The 12,837-nt window shown below is 45.2% G+C and overlaps 1 long non-coding RNA gene across 1 annotated transcript in view; it reads right to left on the bottom strand.

Annotated features, from left to right (window-relative positions):
• The window catches only part of LOC309857237, a 30,929-nt gene extending 30,490 nt beyond the window's left edge, over positions 1-439 (bottom strand). The window contains exon 1 of the long non-coding RNA XR_014307568.1: positions 393-439. This is a non-coding gene — a long non-coding RNA (uncharacterized lncRNA). The remainder of the gene's footprint in view (positions 1-392) is intronic.
• Positions 440-12,837: the final 12,398 nt, after the last annotated feature.

Raw genomic sequence — 12,837 nt, 5'->3', positions numbered from 1 at the left:
CACACACACACACACACACACACACAAGCTGCATCGGGCTTTAGGAACCTAACTCAAATGCACCCCTAACAACAACCCCACAGATGTGACTGGGTTGGACACTCCCAGCAAGGGAGGGAAGGCCCCCCCCCTTGGGTCCTTGCCAGCGGCAGGGTGCCACCTGGTCCTCCGCCTCATCCTCTCCATCCGCGGGGAAGTCGGAGCGGCCCCCACCAACCACCACCACGCAACCAGATTGATTCTCGCACTTCAAATCCCCGCTGCCAGGGCCCCATCTGTGTGCTGACCGAAAAGCCGCCCTCAAGCAGCCGGCCGGCGGAGCGTCTGGAGTTCTCCCAGCCCCGCGCTCACGCCTCCCCAGGCAGCCCCCGCACCCGCGGGCCGCGCCTTACCGCCAGTGTCCACGAAGCGCGGGGGCAGGCGGTCCCGCAGCGTGGCACTCCAACCCGCGCTGACCTCGTCCTCGTGGGACTCCTGCCCTTCGGGGGCGGCGGGAGGCAGCGGGGGGCCGGGGCGCTCGTGTTCGGCGTCCGAGGAGGCGGCGGAGGAGGAGCGCGAGGCGGCGGACGTGCTGTAGAAGGCGCTCCCGCCGCTGTCCGGCCAGACTCGCCAAACACTTCGTCCCAGATGTGCAGGCTCTCGTGGCGCGCGAGGGCCGCCTCGAGCAGCGCCGGCGCCCTCCTCCGCGCGCTCCCGCCGTCCTGGGCCATGGCCTCGGCCGCCGCCCGCGCGCCCGCCCCCCAGAGCGCCTCCCAGCCGCACGCGCCGGGCACCGGGCCCGCGCGGCGGCCCGCCGCCCCCCACCAGCGCAGCACGCAGCACAGCGCCTGCCGCCCCACGCCCGGCCGGCCCGCCATCTTGGCCGCCTCGGGCCCAGCGCCCGAGGAAGCGCCCTCGGAGCTCGGGCGCCGCAGGCTGCAGGCCGCGGAGGACGCAGGGCGCGAGGGCGGGAGGCAGGGGCTGCGGCCGGACCCAGGTGCCGCCGCTACCGCCGCCGCTGCGTCTCCTCGGCGCCCGCTGCATCCCCCCGCGCCCTCCCGCCGCACCCCGCGCTCCCTGGCCGACCTTCCCGGCCGGAGCCGCCAGAGACGGACCCGCCTCCTCGCACCTGAGGCCCGCCCGCCGGCCAATGGGGAGCAGTCCGGGGCGGGGCCCGCGCGGGGCACGCCCCACACCCCTCGGCGGAGCGGGGCGAGGAGAGCAGCTGCGGCGGCGGTGGCGGCAGGGGGGAGGGCGGCCGGTGGCTTCCTCGCCTGCGGGACGTGTGGCCCGGGACGGCCACCCGCAGGCCCCGCGCGGCCCCGCAGGGGGGAAGTGAGGAACCCAGTGGGGGTCGGGGGTTGGGGGGGACGCAGCCGGTCTTCCCGCCGCCCCAACCGGCTCACGGAGCGTGAAGCCCGCGCTCTCGGTCCCCTTCCGCAGTCGGCGCCGGCGGCGGCGGGGAGCTGTCTGCCCCGGTGGTTCTGAACCAGGCGCTGCGGAAATTCCAGGTAGGCGCTGGGCCTGAGGGTCACGATTCCCGTGGCTGCTGTGGCTGCTGCTGCTTCGATGCTCCACAGCCGGCTGTACCTTGAACTCTTGCAAGCACAAGGGCTATCTGGCTTCCGGGAGCCTTGCTCTAATAAGGAGCCCTCCTCGCTGGTTCATTCCTGGGGTCAGGTGGTGACTCAGTCTCGCTTCAATACCCCTGTAATTTCAGGGGGTCAACATCCGATCTTAGTCATTTTTTCCGTCTTTGACCTTTGACATCTTTAAAATCAAAATATTCATTACCTTCCAAATATTAATTACTCTAACACCACCACTGCAACATCTTCACCCATACATTTGACACACTTGTCTGTTAAAGTACGGCACAATCACCCAGGCTTCAGTGTTCTGATAAACAATAGATCAGAAAGGTTTCATCCATCCCTCTGCCTTGGCCAGGAGTGCGTGGCACTCATTCCATTGATGACGATACACGTGATCAGGCGTTTCTTGCTCCTCTCTCCCTCCCAACAATAATGCAATAAGTCACAATGATGGTAATTGGGCCATAAAGTCACTTGCACTCTGAAATAAAATAAATCCACAGAGATGTGAAGGGCTTGCAAATCCTACTGGGTATTAACTAAATAAGGATTACACGAAAGGGAAAGGCATATTGCTATTTCATGCATAAAGGATGCAGATGCATAAAGGGTGAAGATGTTGGTACCACCAGCTAAGGTCGTTCTAACAGCAGGTGAGCAGCTTCTGCTCTCGCCCTCCCCTCGCAAGCCCCTGTTTCCTCCTCCCAAACCAGAGTCTCTGTACCAGCATGAATTCCTGATCATCACTGAAAGATGATATATAAAAAGGAAAGGATTCACATGACATTGATTTGTATATGAATTGGCTGATATACGTGAAATTGTTTGCAAAGCATTTCAACTCCGTTGGAAGAATTGTGTCACAGAAAAGAACTGGTTTCCAGCACTTCTCTATACTGTGTTAACCAGGGAAAGATTCTGAAGAGAGTTCATACAGGTAATCAGACTTAAAAAGGTCATTGACAGATAGATTAAAGATGAAAAGTAAGATTGCGTAGCTCAAGTTCAAATTCTGCAATTAGGAATTCTGTAATACTCCTGTAAAATTTAATGACATATATTTTAAAAAATAATTGAAAGGGATCAAAACACTGAAATACATAGGAAGAACTCCTTCTCTTCTCCAGGCAGCCAATGAAAAGTCAGCAGCTAAAGTAAGTATTTTAAAAACAGTGGCTTGCTTTGCTACCCAGAGGAAGCAGGAAGTAGAGTAGTAACAGTTACAAGGATGGAATCAGTCTTCCATTGTGCCAAATCTGCATTTGTATGGTGCTAATCCCAAAGAAACCTTAGAGTCTTTGTGCTTATGAGCTCTCAAGTGCTTGTAGCTCACAGAGCATGCAACACTGGGAGAGGATTATATGGTCACAAAAGAAACAGACTGGGAAATCAAATTGTTATCCAAACCCTGGCCCAACAAAAATGAGATGGCTATGTCCATTTAGAATCAAGGGTTTAGCAACCAAGTGATACTTTGTTTAAACAAATGTTTCCGACCAAGAACAGTAAAAATACTTCAGCCTTTAAAAACAGGTGGCTGATTCTCCTTGTGAAAGGAGGGGAGGAAAGGGAAGAAAACAACTGGAAAACAAAAACCAAAAAACTTTTCCATCTGCTTGGCAACCTCCTACTCGATGCTATGATTATGGTTCTACATCATTAAGTTTTACAAGTAATGTTTTCTGGGAGGATAATTATAGAACCAGCATTATACTGAGATCTTTTAACTTTGAGTCATTTAAACACATCTTCCAAATAATACAACTTTGTAATATAATTAATTTTAAGATTAATTATAATTAATATTGAGCTTTTGGTTCATAGTCTGCACAAAAGTCTCCAGGGTAGTAAGAACAACCCATTTCTGTAGTAGATTCCTTAGGCTTTGTTAAGCCAGAGAGGTTCATGCTCTTGTGAAACTGGGGATAATAGCCATATTTCATTGAGTCTTGGCCTCCTTTCCTGGTATAGTTTAATAAGAAACAAAAAATGCTACCATTCAAACTATGATACAATGTTTTCTTTTCATTAATATTTTAATTTAAATGTATTCAAAAAGCTCTTTGGTAAGTATTTAGACAGATTTTTATTACATATGGCCTTAATGCATACATAAAATAAAAGTTAAAATTTTTGGTTAACGTTTTTCCAAACCTCACATTAAGAATCTCACTACTTTTATTTACTTTCTAACTGAGAGATTTCAGTGCCCAGATTTTTCTCACAATATGTTCCTCTGAGCCACCCAGAGCTTTTGTCATGCTGCACTTAAAAAATTATTATTAGACATATACCTGACATTCAATGTTAAATTAGTTTCAGTTGTACAACATAGTAATTTGACAATTCTATACATTACTCAGTGATCACCACAGTAAGTATATCATCACGTCACCATATAAACTTATTATAATATCATTGGCTGTATTCCCAATGCTGTACTTTTCATCTCCAGATGAGAACAGGAAATTATTTTATTTATTTAATAACGGGAAATTTGTACCTCTTAATCCCCTTCACCTATTTCACCCATCCCCCATCCACCTTCCCTCCCATAACCACCAGTTTGTTCTTTGTATTTAAGAGTCTATTTTTGTTTTGTTTTTTTTTTTTTGTCTGTTCACTTGTTTCTTTTTTTATATTCCATATAGACGTGAAATTACAGGGGCCCCTGGGTGGCTTAGTGGGTTAAAGCCTCTGCCTTTGGCTCAGGTCATGATACCATGTTCCTGGAATTGAGCTCCGAGTTGGGCTCTCTGCTCAGTGGGGACCCTGCTTCACCTGCCTCGCTGCCTGTCTCTCTGCCTACTTGTGATCTCTCTCTCTTTCAAATAAATAAATAAAATCTTAAAAAGAAAAAAAAAGGAAGTGAAATCATATGGTATTTGCCTTTCTCGGTCTGACTTATTTCTCTTAAACTAATACCTTCTAGATCCAGCCATATTGTCACAAATAGCAAGATCTCATTCTTTTTTATAGCTGGATAATATTCCATTATATATCTATATACACCATATCTTTACCCATTCATCTACTGATAAACACCTGAACTGCTTCCATATACTGGCTATTATAAATAGTGCTGCAGAAAACCTAGGAGGGCATATATCTTTTTGAATCAAGTGTTTTTATTTCCTTTGGGTAAATATCAAGTACTAGAATTACTAAAGCATATGGTAAATCTATTTTTAATTTTTTGAGGAACCTCCATACTGTTTTCCACAGTTGTTGCACCAATTTACAATCCCACTAAAAATGTACAGAGGTTCCTTTTTCTCCACATCCTGGCCAACACTTGTTCTTTCTTGTCTTTTTAATACTAGCCATTCTGACAAGTATAAGGTGATAGATCTCCCTGTGGGTTTGATTTTATTTTCCTGATGATGAGTGATATTGAGCATCTTTTCACATGTCTATTGGGTGTCTGTATGTATTTTTTGGAAAAATGTCTATTAAGTCCTCTGCCCATTTTTCAATTGGATTATATGTTGGGGTTTGGGTTTTTTGGGGGTTTGGTGTGTGTGTGTGTGTGTGTGTGTGTGTGTGTGTTCTTTACATATTTTGGTTATTAATTCTTTATTTTATTTATCATTCACCACTGTATTCTCCCATTCTGTAGGTTCCCTTTTGGTTTTGTTGCGGGTTTCCCTTACTGTGCAAAAGCTTTTTATTTTGTTGTAGTCTTAATAATTTATTTTTGTTCTTGTTTCCCTTGCCTAAGCAGACATACGCACAAATAATGTTGCTAAAACCAATCTCCAAGTGATTACTGCTTATTGTCTTTTAGGAGTTTTATTGTTTCAGGGCTCTCATTTATTCATTTAATTTTTTTTTCTTAAGTAAGCTTTACACTGAATGTGGGACCTAAACTCACAGCCTCAAGAATAAGAGTCACATGCTGTAAAGGCTGAGCAAGACAGGCACACCTCACACTTCACATTTAGATCTTTGATCCATTTTGAGTTTCTTTACGTGTATGGTAAAAGAATGTGGTCTAGTTTCATTCTTTTGCAAATGGCTCTCCAGTTTTCCCAACACTGTTTTTGAGGAGACTTTCTTCTGTTACATATACTTGCCTCCTTTGTCAAAGATTAATTGACCATATAATTGTGGATTTATTTCTGGGCTCTCTATCCTGTTTCCATTGATTTATGCGTATATTTTCTCCCAGTACCCTACTGTTTTGATTACTATAACTTTGTAGTATATCTTTAAATCCAAGAAACTGATACCTCCAGCTTTGTTCTCCTTTCTCAAGATTGTTTTGCATGCTACACTTCTTATAAAAGTATTCTGAGGTCATCCAAATTGCCACCCCTCCATTCTGCTTGGTTTGATGCTGGTAGGGTTTCTCTTTTTCTTTTTTCTTTTTTTTTTCCTTATCTGAGATTTTCATATAATAACCAGTTTATTTTCTTTCTTTAAATGGTCCTCAAAAGGCCTGTGGCTTGGCATGCCAAGGGATGTAGATGATCAGTTGTGCCCTAGGAGCAGTAACCACATGGCACAGGGTCAAGCTGTGGTAACTTTATAGGGACTTCCACCTGCTCAGCCCCAACTATAAGACAATTCCTGACATTGGAGATGTGAAAGAAAATGGGAGGGGAGGGGCATCTTAAAATCCATAAAATATGGCATATTGTCTCCTGTTTGTACTTATACAATTTCTGATTTTGCAAATGGCCAAGCTGCCGCAGGGAACAAAAATGAGGTCCTAAGGTGGCAGAGACTGACCTGGCCAGCCCTGTACTGCACAGGCTATGTGTTACTGGATCAGTATGAATGGAGAAAGCAGGGGTGAGTCAGGGAAGCTGCTGCTTCTCCCTACATTGCCTTCATCACCCACAGGGAGGGGGCCCAAAGCCAAGGAGGACCTCCTGGAACAGACAGGGGAGGGGAAAAGAAAGCTGAACGATGCCACAGCTGCTGAACCATGACCAAAATATGGGGGAGAAGGCTGGAGGCAAATGTGCATGGTACACCGTGACATTTGGAGTCCTAGGTGACATAGAAACTTAAGGATCCAACCTTGCTCAAACTGATTTTACATGATGATTTTATCTACTAATCAACCCAGAGATGCAGAGAATGAAATAGGGCAATACTATAGAAAGTGCTTGAGAGAAATCTCTCTTATGATTGAGATAACCTGATATTTCCATTGATTCATTCATTCATTCATTCATTCATTCGTTCAACAATTATGTACTGAGTATTATGTATCAAATCCTCTTCTGAACACAGAATAAATAAGGAAAAAAACCCACAAATACCATTTTTATAGCACATGCATTCAAATAGAAGAGAGAGAACAGACAGTAAATAAATAAATATATAATATGTCAGCTGTTGATAAGAAGTCAAAAGTAGAGAGGGACAGAAACTATGTTGATTGTGATGGTGCTGGTGCTGTCTGTGTGTGCAGTTAGGGGAGATTACTCTGATAAGAAGACATTGGCAGATCCTTGAGTGGATTCAGAGAACAAGACGGGTACATTTAAGAAGAGGAAACAAGTGCAACGCCCCAAGAAAGGCACGCACTTGCTGTACTCTGTTAAACACTAAGGAGGCTGGTGAGCGAAGGCAGAGACAGCTGAGTGAAGAGGTAGGAGATGAATTGAGAAGGAAGTTGAGTGTTAAATTTTGTAAGACTGAATTTTGTATTGAGTGAAGTGGGGAGCCATTGGAGATTTTAGAGCAGAGAAATAACAAGGTCTGACTTTTGTCTTAAACGGATTGCTTTAACTGCTGAGTGGAAAATAAACTAGAACAGAGCAAAGATGGAATCCAGAAGACCAGATAGGAGACTATTACAATAACTCATAGAAGACGGTGTTTTGGACCACAGTGGGAGTAACTGAAATGTGGAGAACTGGTCAGATTTAGAATATATTTTGAAGCTAGAATCCACAGTTTCTACCAAAGAATTAAACGTGGGCAGTGAAAGAAAGAGATGAATCAAGAATGACTCTACAGTTTCCTGTTTGAGCTATTGCAAGACCAGCAGAGCTCGAGAAGAATAAGAGCTTGGTTTTGAACATGTTGGGTTTAACTCATCTAGGTAGATCTGGAAAGCAGGCAGTGGAAGAAAGCTCAAAATCCAGGTCTGGACTGGAGGTGGAGATGTGGAGTCATCAGGAGATAGATGGTAGAAGAGGGACAGTCACCAAGGACTCAGTGTAGACAGAGGAGAAGTCTGAGGTTGGGTCCTGGAGCACATTCATACTCAGAGATCAGGGAAATGAGAAGAAACCCCAAGTGGAGGGGCTTGTCCTCACTCAGAAGGGATTGGAGTAAGGGTTCCACCCAGGTAAACTTAGTGGGATTCTGTGGGTCTTCTTTCCTTACCGATTTTTCTTTTCAAGATTTATTTGAGAGAGAGAGAGAGAGCAGGAGCACACACATGCAGGGGGAAGAGACAGAAGGAGAGGGAGAGAATCTCAATCAGATTCCCCGCTGAGCATGGAGCCTGACGTGGGGCTCGACTCCATAACCCTGAGCTCATGACCTGAGCCAAGATTCACACGCTTAACCACTTAGCCACCTAGACACCCACCCAGTTTGTTTTTCATTCTTTTTTTAAAATATTTTATTCATTTATTTATTTATTTGACACAGAGAGAAAGAGAGAGAGAGAGATCACAAGTAGGCAGAGAGGCAGGCAGAGGGAGAGGGAGAAGCAGGTTTCCTGCTGAGCAGAGAGCCTGATGCGAGAGCCCGAGACCCTGAGACCATGATCTGAGCTGAAACCACCCAGGTGCCCTCAATTTACTTTTCTCAGTGAAGTCATCAGAATGGTCGGTCATCAGCTGTATCTGATGGAAGGTGTTCAATTCTCACTCTGAACAAAATGGCTGTACATTAGAATCACTGGGAGAATTTTAAAAGCACACTTATATCCAGACCCTAATTGGATATTAATCTAATTGGTTCTACACCAATTAGATCAGGTCCTTTGGAGGTGGGCACTCCTGTGTTTTAAAGTCTTCCAGGTGATTCAAAAGTGTGGCCAGTGTTGAGAATCCCTGGCTTAAGGTTGGAGGAAAGAAGATGTGAAATAGTCAAAATATTTCACGAGAAGAATGGAGATTCTCTCGGTCAGAGAAACATACTTGGATTTGTGGCTGAGAATTTAATGTGAAAGGAGCGCCTGGTAGGCTCAGTGGGTTAAGCCGCTGCCTTCGGCTCAGGTCATGATCTCAGGGTCCTGGGATCGAGTCCCACATTGGGCTCTCTGCTCAGCAGGGGGCCTGCTTCCCTTCCTCTTTCTGTGATCTCTTCCCTTCCTCTCTCCTACTGTGATCTCTCTCTGTCAAATAAATAAATAAAATCTTAAAAAAAAAAAAGAATTTAATGTGAAAGCTTCCAGCATTGTTGCTTTTCTCACCAACCACCTTCAGCTGCCAGGGACAGACATAGGGTGGACAGAAGGTTGGGTTTTTACCAGGGTGGGGTTTTATCAGGTATGTATAATGTATGATGGAGGTGAGAGTATGGGACAGGGATTATAGTTATGGGAGCAAACTCTGTGCCAGCTGCGGAGGCCTGTGAGAATTTGGGGTAAGGATCAAGAACCACAGAAAATGAAATAGGGGGACGCCTGGGTGGCTCAGTTGGTTAAGCAGCTGCCTTCGGCTCAGGCCATGATCCCAGCGTCCTGGGATCAAGTCCCACATCAGGCTCCTTGCTCGGCAGGGAGCCTGCTTCTCCCTCAGTCTCTGCCTGCCACTCTGTCTGCCTGTGCCCGCTCTTGCTCCCTCTCTCTGACAAATAAATAAAATCTTTAAAAAAAAAATTCTCTTCAAAAAAAGAAAATGAAATAGGTAAATGGATTCTTCTGAGTGACTTGGATAATTAATACTTCTTGAAATAATTTAGTGCAGCCAGACCCCTGCAAAGCAGCACAAACAACTCTGATGAGTGCTTCAATCTACCACTTCTTCCCAGGGCTTCAATCAATTGCTTTCAACAAGTGAACATTGAGATATTTAGAGCAAAGGAAAAAAAATAAATATTGGAAGTTTGCATTTTTTTTAAGATTTTATTTATTTATTTGACAGAGACACAATGAGATAGGGAATACAAGCAGTGGGAGAGGGAGAAGCAGGTTTTTCCGCTGAGAAGGGAGCCCGATGCGGGGCTGGATTCTCAGGCCCCTGGGATCATGACCTGAGCCAAAGAGCAGATGCTTAACAATTGAGCTACCCAGGCTCCCCTGGAAGTTAGCTTTTTACATTCTTGGAAAATGGGATTTTGTACATTTATGTCCTTTTTCTGTCCCCTCGTGGATATTTTCCCTCTTGAAACACACCCAACCCCTGCTCCACAGTTGTCCAGTAAAAGAAAGGGATCTGAGTGCCATCCCCAAAGTTCACTTGCGTTTAAAGGAGAAACAATCCTGGGAAGCTGTTTTACACCAAAGAGTAGATTGCTCAGTTGTAGAAACTCAGGTATTATAAGAAAACGGGAGAGATATTCGTTACTAGAAGGGGGACTTGCTCAGCGTTTCTAAATTCACACTGGTAGATTGTTGAACTGTTGTAGGCTGAGTGTTAAAATCACATCTTTCCCTCCGTTTTCTTACAGAGACAATGATGGTTCTTCCAAGATTGTCTGTGAAAGGCTAGGCACCTGCAAAACCACACATTTGACCTGAGCCATCACCCAAGTAGAATGTAATCCGCTCTCAGATCATAGGAGAAAAAAGAGAGAGAGAGAATCCCAAGAAGAAACACTCACGTCAGGATTTTCATCAAATTTAGTGCACGTCTCACCATTTATCTTCATTTGCGGTAATTTTTTAAATAAACACTAATGTCGAATTGCCCTGCGTTACAACGAGCAACTCAATTATCAGAAAATCACGAGTCTCCAACGTTTGTTCTAATTACTAAAGCAGAAGAGTGGACAGAGTTTAGAAAATTTTCAACAAGGCTTAAACAAGAGAGATTTTCCACTTTTTTCTAATCAGGTCAACATAGATACCACTTTCCCTACAACCTTGTAGGCAGTTGGTATTTTTCAGAGATATCATTTGGTTCTTTATAGAAGGCTTAAAGTTGGAGGTCCATAAAAACGATAATCAACTTTTATGTGTGCCTTCTATAGGCCAGGAACTGTGCTAAATGAACAGTATCTAATTTAATCCTCCTAACAAGCCCTGTGAAGTCAATACTACTGACTATTCTCACTCCAAGGGGGGGCAAAGCGGATGCTTCGAGAGTTGAACTCAGTTTTCCAAGTTCATACAGCTCGTATATGATGGAATCAGGACTTGAGCTCAGTCTAATGCCAAGTTGGACCCTCAGTGGCAGCTACTGTAGTTTTTTTGACCGTCACCTGCTTCCCTCCCCCACCCCCGCCCCCATCTGATTCCCATTTAGGGATAATCAGCCATACCTAAATGACAGTGGCCAGGCAGGAAGGGTGGCTACTGGGTTTAATTATTTATATCCAGGGGGAAGAGCCGCCTCGCCCCATATGTTCTGCTTCAGTTCTTGCCCTGCCAGGGGAGTAGCCATCCTTCAAACCATCAGTGTTAATTGCTGGTGAGGGATGAATTAGGCGGCAGGGGTCACACACAGTTTACTAGTCATGCATATTTCTTTCAGAATACCTAAGTACCATTCCCTTGGAGATGAGAAGAAATGATGGGAGGGATGTTAAAAGGGACTCCCAGAAATATTTCTGGACCAGTCATGATCACTAGCCCTTATGATACTCTTGGAGTCATTTTACTGGTTCTTGAAATGAGTGCACTTGCCCTAGGATGGCTTGGCCCCTCCCAGTAATCAGAAGCTCCCAGGATGGGTCAAAGATTACTTTATTTGCTATAATTCTGCAAGTTGAATGTATCTCTCAGCCATTTCCTGTGAATGCTATTATGGGGCAGGCACAGGGGGATGACTATGGGACAGAAACATATCAGGTGAGAGGGATCCTATGCTTTTGTATGAAGGAGAAGCCCATTCTCCTTGGTGATGGGAGTTTTCCTTCTGCTCTGACTCCTGCCCAGCCGGGATCAGTGGGGAGCCTCCTCCTTTGGGCGACAGGTCTCTTTCTTTCTAAATCTTCTTTTTTTGGGCCAAAAAGCAAGACTACCCTTCTTTTCATCTTTCAGCTTTTTCATCCTGGCCAACGACACTCAAACACCCACGCCCCCAATTTGGGCTGCTGGACTATGCCAAGAGGCCACATACTGGATATATTACCTCAGGCCCAGTGTTTGGACTTCACTGAACCTTAATTGTAACATCTGAGAAGGGTTGGGGAGGCGGATGTTGTGAGGATTCATTAAGACAATGTTAAATTTTTATCACGGAGTCAAGGAAGATCTCTTGTTAGGAATGTGTTCAATCTTACCAGAATAGAGGGCAAAATAGCATTTTACATATATTTTTTAATAAAGTATTTCTTTTTAAAAAATTGTTTATTTGACAGAGAGACAGAGCAGGAATACAAGCAGGGGAGTGGGAGAGGGAGAAGAAGTCTTCCTGCTGAGCAGGGAGCCCAATGTGGGCCTCCATCCCAAGACCCTAAGTTCATGATCTGAGTAGAAAAACGATGCTTTAAGGACTGAGCCACCCAGGTTCCCTGCAAAACAGCATTTTTTTTAAAGATTTTATTTATTAATTTGACCAACAGAGATCACAAGTAGGCAGAGAAGCAGGCAGAGAGAGAGGGAGAAGCAGGCTCCCCGCTGAGCAGAGAGCCCGATGAGGGGCTCCATCCCAGGACCCTGGGATCATGACCTGAGCTGAAGGCAGAGGCTTTAACCCACCAAGCCACCAGGCACCCCGGAAAACAGCCTTTTAAACAATATTTTTATTTTTATTTTATACATATATATGTAAACAGAGAATTGAATGTATACATATAAATATAACTTGTAAACACATTTGATATATATTTATGTTTATCCTAGGACGCAACACTGCCCTCCTGAGCAGCGCAAAAGGGTGGGTTTTTACAAAGAATCACCAAACAGCTTGACCAAACTGAATGGCCTGCCTTGCGCTGCTGCTTAAGAGAAAGCCTTGAGTTGGGAAAGGTTTGACAAATACTGAGAAAAACCAGTCAATTAATATGTTAAAAACACTACCCAACCACAGTATGAACCATTTAGACATATGGCTTTCATTTTGACTTTAGTCTCCAAAGCCTAGGGGTCCCTGGGGAAAGGGGGCAGAGGGAGAGAAAGGACCAGCTTCTCTGTGGGCCAGGTTTCTGGGGTTGCTCCCAGCCCTGCCCCCAGAGGGAATGC

This window comes from Mustela nivalis (assembly GCF_964662115.1).
Source record: "Mustela nivalis genome assembly, contig: HAP1_SCAFFOLD_521, whole genome shotgun sequence".
Lineage (NCBI taxonomy): Eukaryota > Metazoa > Chordata > Mammalia > Carnivora > Mustelidae > Mustela > Mustela nivalis.
Note: the sequence above shows the minus strand (reverse complement) of the source record. Positions and strands in the feature narration are given on the sequence as shown.